Raw genomic sequence first — 6730 nt, 5'->3', positions numbered from 1 at the left:
CTGCCTATCGAGTCCCGAATTAAGTTTAAAGCCCTCGTCATGGTCTTTAAAATCCTTAAGACTGGACGCCCAGAAATCCTCCGGCCTCTCCTTACACCTTATGTGCCACAGCGCAATCTGCGCTCACTAGGGCAACAACTTCTGACGATCCCTTTCACAAAGTTGGCTCGCTTCGTGGCGCTTTCTGGAGGTACCTGGTGGGCTAGTTGGCCCCCAGGGGACCTCAGGATTGATGAGGAATTAATTCCCCAACATAAAACACACTACAGGGCGTGTTTGCAAGCATATCACCTCAGGCCCCACCCCCTACCTTCACCATTGTGCAAACACACCCCGTGGTGGTTTTAAGATGGGTAATTAAGTCCCCTTGAATCCTGAGGTCCCCTGGGGGCCAACTAGCCCACCAGGTGCCTCCAGTAAGCGCCACGGAGCTGCGTTGCAGGGAGGTATAAAAAGGGGGTGGCCTCAGAACACCTCTCTGCAACGCAGCCCCCTGGTGCATACCCGAGGTTCCTGGTGTGCTAGTTGGCCCCCAGGGACCCCCAGTATTCAAGGGGAATTCATTCCCCATCTGCAAATGCACCAAGGGGCGCGTTTGCAGAGTAGTGCAAGGAGGGGGCGTGGCCTCCGACCCGCTCCCGTTTAAAAAAAAAAAGGGGGGCTATGTAGCCCCTCTTCTTTTTCTAATTTAGTGCCCTTGGGGACCCCATCCCCCTGGGCCTGCCCCCAGATTTTTTAATAAAACATAGAAATCGGAAAGGGGGCCATGTGGCCCCTCTCCCGAGGTCATAATTTGCCCCAGGGACCTCATCCCCCGGGGCATGGTCCTTTTTATTTATTAATATTTTCGAGGGGGGCGGCCTTGTCCCCCTCCTGTGGCCACGTATGGCCCCAAGGACCCCATTCCCCGGGCCGGCCTTTGTTTTTTTAAAATATTTTTTTTATATTCAATTTGAGGAGGGGGCCGCGTGGCTCCCCTCCCGGGTCACTAATAGCCCTGGGGACCCAATCTATCAGGGCTGACCCTCTCCATTGGGGGCCATGGGAGGTCCCCAATCCCCCCACGGTCCCAGCCGGCTCCCCGCTTCCTGCAGAAGCCGGCATTGCTCTTCCTCATGGGGAGCAGCTAACATGCTGCTCCCCATGTGGAAAAGCAATCTACTTTGCTATTTGGAAGAGAGAGCAGGTTTCCTGCTCTCTCTTCTAAATAGCAAAGCAGTTTGCAATGACAGGGTGGGAGCCATAAGGCTCCCGCCTTGTCATTGCAAACAGCAGTGTCCCAAGGGTGGGGACCCCGGGACACTGCAGGAGCCGGCCCTGTGGGGTGGCAGTCCCCAGGGCCTCGAAAATGTTCCTTCCCACATTTTACAAAGCCTCAGGGGTGGTGCTTCCGGGATGGGGGTCCGTCATGGACCCCCCAATTTGAATATTTAGTGCCCCGGGGAGGTGGTGGTCCCTGGGCCGTGGGGGGGGCATGAGCCCTAGAACACAGGGTATTTTTCAAAAAAATAAAGCCACCATGAGGTGGCACTCCCCAGGGCCACGGGAGGCCATGAGCCCCCTGCCATTCATTTTTTAAAGCCCCAGGGGGGCAGTCCCTGGGGATAGGGGGGCCTGAGAGCTCCCCCGCAACTAATTTTCAGAAACCCTGGGGGTGGCGGTCCCTGGGGCTGAGAGGGCCTGAGAGCCCAGCCCACCGAATTTTAAGAAGCCCCGGGGGTGGCTGCACCCGGGGCTGGGGGGGCCTGAGAGCCCCACCACACCAAATTTTAAGAAGCCCTGGGGGTGGCGGTCCCCGGGGCTGGGGAGGCCTGAGAGCCCCCCACCCAATTTAAAGAAGCCCCGGGGGTGGGCCCCTGCCAATATTATGTTAAAGCCCGGGGGTGGCAGTCCTCGGGGCAGTGTTGGGGGATTGCCCCCCCACACTTTTTTTCATCATGCCCCGGGATTTGGCCATTGAAGGGCGGGAGCCCGGGCTTAATTTTTTTTTTTTGATCGGCAGGATCCGCGCACCCTGTTCGGATTTTGCCGATTTAAAAAAATATATATATTCGTTTTGTCTTGGGGGTCCTTTTGGGATTCCCTGAAAAGGCCTAGGGGTCAGGGTGTTTCTACCCTGACCCCTTTTTGCGTTTTGAATTTTTTTTTGGGAGGTTTCTTGTGCCTTGGTTTTACCAAGATTATCCCAACAGGTTTATTATAGAGACGATTAAGCATGAATGCTTAAAGCATTACTAGTGCGGAAATAAGGAGACTTAAGTTATTTTTAGTTTATGTGCATTTGCATCATGTAATAAAACAAATCAAGGGAATACAGTTATAGCAGCACTGTATAAAATGAATCAAAAAACAAAAACCCGAATTGCACTTGGTGCTCGGTATGTGCAAGTGACATAGGTGGCAATGCAAGTGACAATTGTGGACAGCGTGGACGGCGCTAAATGTGGAAGTGCCTACAATATATACAGTGAGTTTAGACAAACAATGTGACACAAGGGTGATTCAAAGAATATGATTTTTATGGATTGCACTTCAAATGAGCCACTGTGGGAGCTTCGCAATGTATTGCGCTGTTTTGTCGACGACGTTTCAATCCTCATGACTCTGGATCGTTTTCAGGACGGGGTTGAGTAGTTTGGAAGGTGCTGGTGACTTGACGGGTAAGGGGCAGAGACAAAGTGGTAGGTCCACGTGTGAATCGACCTGGCAGGTTCCAGAATGGATCTGAACGAAAACGGCATCTCTAGCGTAAAATCTACATGGTAATTGGATGTCTTGGCAGCCTGGAGGTTCAGCGTCAGGTAAGGGGGTGGGGATCTGAATGAATCAGAGATTGCTCGTCTGGCGATCGAGTCTGGGGGCCATGTTGGATACGGCGAGGACGCATTCAACACGGCCGCATTCAGGCACCCCTATTCCGCATTCAGACTCCCCACCCCCGTACCTGTTGCTGAACCTCCAGGCTGCCAAGACATACATAAATAAATATATGCATTAACCCTTTCGGTGCGCATGACGGCCGGGGGCCGTCGTGCGCAACAGTGCTTGTCTGCGCAGGGCGGGTCCCGGACGTCCTGGCACATGGCACCGGAAATCCCATTGGGATTTCTTTTTCTTCCCCAAAGTCTTGTGAGCTGGGGAAGAGCTTCCCTAGCTCCAGAGGCCCCCTTGGATCCTATGAAATGAAACTGAAACTGAAATGAGCCATTAGGCTCATTTCAGTTTCACTTGCTATGTGCTCAGGGGGCTATCTGAGCCCCCTGAGCACGTATAAAGATGGGGCTCACCCAAGGAGGGCAATCCCAAGCATAGATTCACCACTAGACACCAGGGAGGGGGGAGTGGCCCCTTGGGCAAGGGCCTTTTTTTCCCCCCAAAGAATATTGGCTACATTGTCTTTCTTCCACCCCAAGGGGCAGAAAGCCCACTAGATGCCAAGGATTTTTTTGCATCAATTTCAATAAGGTAGGGGGCTACCCAAAATGGGCAGGCCAATGCCCCCCTTCACCTCCACAACTACAGCCTTTCTGCAGATGGGGGCAGTAGTCTCCAATCTACCCCCGGGGGATAGAAAGCCCACTACACACCAGGGATTTTTTGGGGGTAGTTTTAGTTGAGGTGGGGCTGCCCAAAACCAGCAAGCCAATGCCCCCACCCCCACCGCAATTACAGCCTTTCTGTCCCTCCTGGGACAGTAGCCCCCAATCTGCCCCCCCGGGGGGCAGGAAGCCCCTTCGACGCCAGGGAGTTTTTTAGGGCAATTTTAATTAGAGTGGGGGCTGCCCAAATTGGGCATACCAATGTCCCCACCTATGCCACAATTATAGCCTTTCTGCCCCCCCCCTGTTGGCAGATGGGGCAGTAGCCCCCAATCTGTCACCCAGGGTGGTCAAAAAGTCCACTAGAAGCCAGGGATTTCATGGGGGGCAATTTGAATTGGGGTCTGCGTAAAATGGGCAAGCCAATGCCCCTTCCTCCCACAACAATTAAAAGTCTTTCCCCCCCCCCCTCCAGGTGGGCAGAAATCCCACTAGAAACCAGGGATTTTCTTGGGGGCAATTTTAATGTGGGTGGGCTGCCCAAAACGGGCATGCCAATGTCCCAACCTCCTGCCAAAATTACAGCCTTCCTGCCCCCCTGGTGGGCAGATGGGGCAGTAGCCACCAATCTGCCCCCCGGGGGGCAAAACGCGCATTAGATGCCAGGGAGTTTTTTTGCCAATTTGAATAGGGGATGGGGGCTGCCCAAAATGGGCCTGCCAATGTCCCCAACACGCCCGCAAATATTCTCGTCTTTCTGCCCCCCTGGGAGGCATATGGGGCAGTAGCCCCAATCAGCCCCCCGGGGGGCAGAAAGCCCAATAGAAACCAGGGTTTTTTTTGTATTCATGAAGGGGTGCCGTTTGCCCTAAATGGGCATGACAATAACCCCACCCCACCAGAGAAATTCCAGTCTTTCTGCCGGCACAAATGTCCTACCTCACAGCATTCCCCTCAGTCTCCCAAGTAAAATGATACCTCACTTGTGTGGGTAGGGCAAGGGCCTGTCACTGGGAAGAGCCCAAAACATTGAGAATAAGGGTATAGCATCAAGAATTCTAAGCGCTACTTCTTTGAAAAATAAGTTTTTAGCAAATTCTGCATTGGACACCCACACAAGTGAGGTATCATTTTTCTTGGGACACTAAGGAGAATGCTGTGGGGTAGGACATTTGTGCCTCCACACTGATTCGTCACAAAAATATGTGGAAAATGTGTGCTTTTGCAGCTAAATTTGAGGTTTGCAGGAGATTCTGGGTAGGGAAACGTTGGGGGATCCATGCAAGCCATACCTCACTGGACTCCCCAGGGTGTTTAGTTTTCAGAAATGTGTGAGTTTGGTAGGTTTTCCTAGATAGTGGTGTGCCTGCGGCCAAAACCCCAGGTGCCCCCCAACAAAACCAGGTAGTTTTGTAATGTAGGGAGTTTTGAAGACTCCACAGTACGATTTAGGCCATTTCCTGTTGCTGCCACTATATCTACCCACACAAGTGAGGTACCATTTTTATTGGGAGACATGGGGGAACTATGGGTGGTAGGACATTTGTGTCAGCCCAGTGATCCTACAACTCTCCTAAACAGAAATGTGAGAAAAAATAGATTTTGTCAACAAAATTTGAGGTTTGCAGGGGATTCTGGGTAGGGAAATGTTGAGGGACCCACGCAAGCCACACCTTGCTGGACTCCTCCAGGTGTCTAGTTTTCAGAAATGTGTGGGTTTGGTAGGTGACCGTCCGGAGCCTCTCTGAAGCGGTCGCTCCCCTCGCTGCTCCCTGATCATTGGGCTGGTATCGTAGCGCTTAGAGCCCCACGCATTGCTCACACTGCTAATCTATTGATCATCGCAGCGCTCATTGCCAGACTTGCTCGTATTGCTGTATTGTAGGTCATTGTGGCGCTGTACCATCTGACTGTGCTTTGCCATTGTTGTTAACTGTGTCACTCGCTTTGCCTGCTTTGATTTCTGCTGCCTGACAGTGCTGCCCAGTTCCATAGCTCTTCAGGAAGATCGTGCCTGTTTTGTTTTTTTGGCTTGCAGCCATTTTGGTGTTTGTTGTTTACTCCCAGCTCGGCTCTCCACCCCGCACCCCCGCCTCCCAGCTGCTCCTCCCTCCCACAGAGAGTGTTAGCCCTACCCATCCACCTACAGCGCTGTGACCGTCCGGAGCCTCTCTGAAGCGGTCGCTCCCCTCGCTGCTCCCTGATCATTGGGCTGGTATCGTAGCGCTTAGAGCCCCACACATTGCTCACACTGCTAATCTATTGATCATCGCAGCGCTCATTGCCAGACTTGCTCGTATTGCTGTATTGTAGGTCATTGTGGCGCTGTACCATCTGACTGTGCTTTGCCATTGTTGTTAACTGTGTCACTCGCTTTGCCTGCTTTGATTTCTGTTGCCTGGCAGTGCTGCCCAGTTCCATAGCGCTTCAGGAAGATCGTGCCTGTTTCGTTTTTTTGGCTTGCAGCCATTTTGGTGTTTGTTGTTTACTCCCAGCTCGGCTCTCCACCCCGCACCCCCGCCTCCCAGCTGCTCCTCCCTCGCCCCCGCCCCCCCACTATCCACATATGACAGATGCCTTTGCGTGCAGCGTCCACGCGCAGCGGTCGCGCCGAAGGTGCGCCAAAGGTAAGCCCGTCTACGCCCGTCCGCGCCTGGATCGCGCCCGCCCAGCGCCAGACCCCCTGGCCCTCGCGGTCCTCGCATTACCCACCCCACTCGCTTAATGTATGACGCTGCTACCCTCCTTGCCATTAACCCCGGACGCACCCCACAATGCTGCGTAGCTACCCCAGGATACACCCACGGACCATTCGCATGCCAATCCTGCAAGTTCGCCTGGGACCTACTCGACACTACATCGCCGGACGTCGCCTTCCTTACAGAAACCTGGCTGAACGCCTCATCAGCGCCCGACATCGCCATAGCCTTCCCGGACACCTACAAGATCATCCGAAAAGACCGCACCAACCAAACAGGAGGAGGCATCGCCATCGCCCATAAGAACACCATCCGAATCACGACCAGCTCCGACGATAACCTCGCGACCGCCGAACACCTTCACTTCCAGATCCACACCGACCCCAGGACCACACTTAGAGGCACCCTCATCTGCAGACCACCGGGAACCCGCACACAATTCAACGAAGACATCACGGACTTTATCAGCCCACATGCCCTCACCTCCGAGAA

General features: G+C 53.6%; 1 pseudogene; it reads right to left on the bottom strand.

The window, feature by feature from the left end:
* Window positions 1-4254: 4254 nt before the first annotated feature.
* On the bottom strand, window positions 4255-4353 carry LOC144829890 (small nucleolar RNA SNORA17; annotated as a pseudogene).
* Between the last annotated feature and the right edge of the window lie 2377 nt (window positions 4354-6730).

This window comes from Lissotriton helveticus, chromosome 4_1 (assembly GCF_964261635.1).
Source record: "Lissotriton helveticus chromosome 4_1, aLisHel1.1, whole genome shotgun sequence".
Lineage (NCBI taxonomy): Eukaryota > Metazoa > Chordata > Amphibia > Caudata > Salamandridae > Lissotriton > Lissotriton helveticus.
Note: the sequence above shows the minus strand (reverse complement) of the source record. Positions and strands in the feature narration are given on the sequence as shown.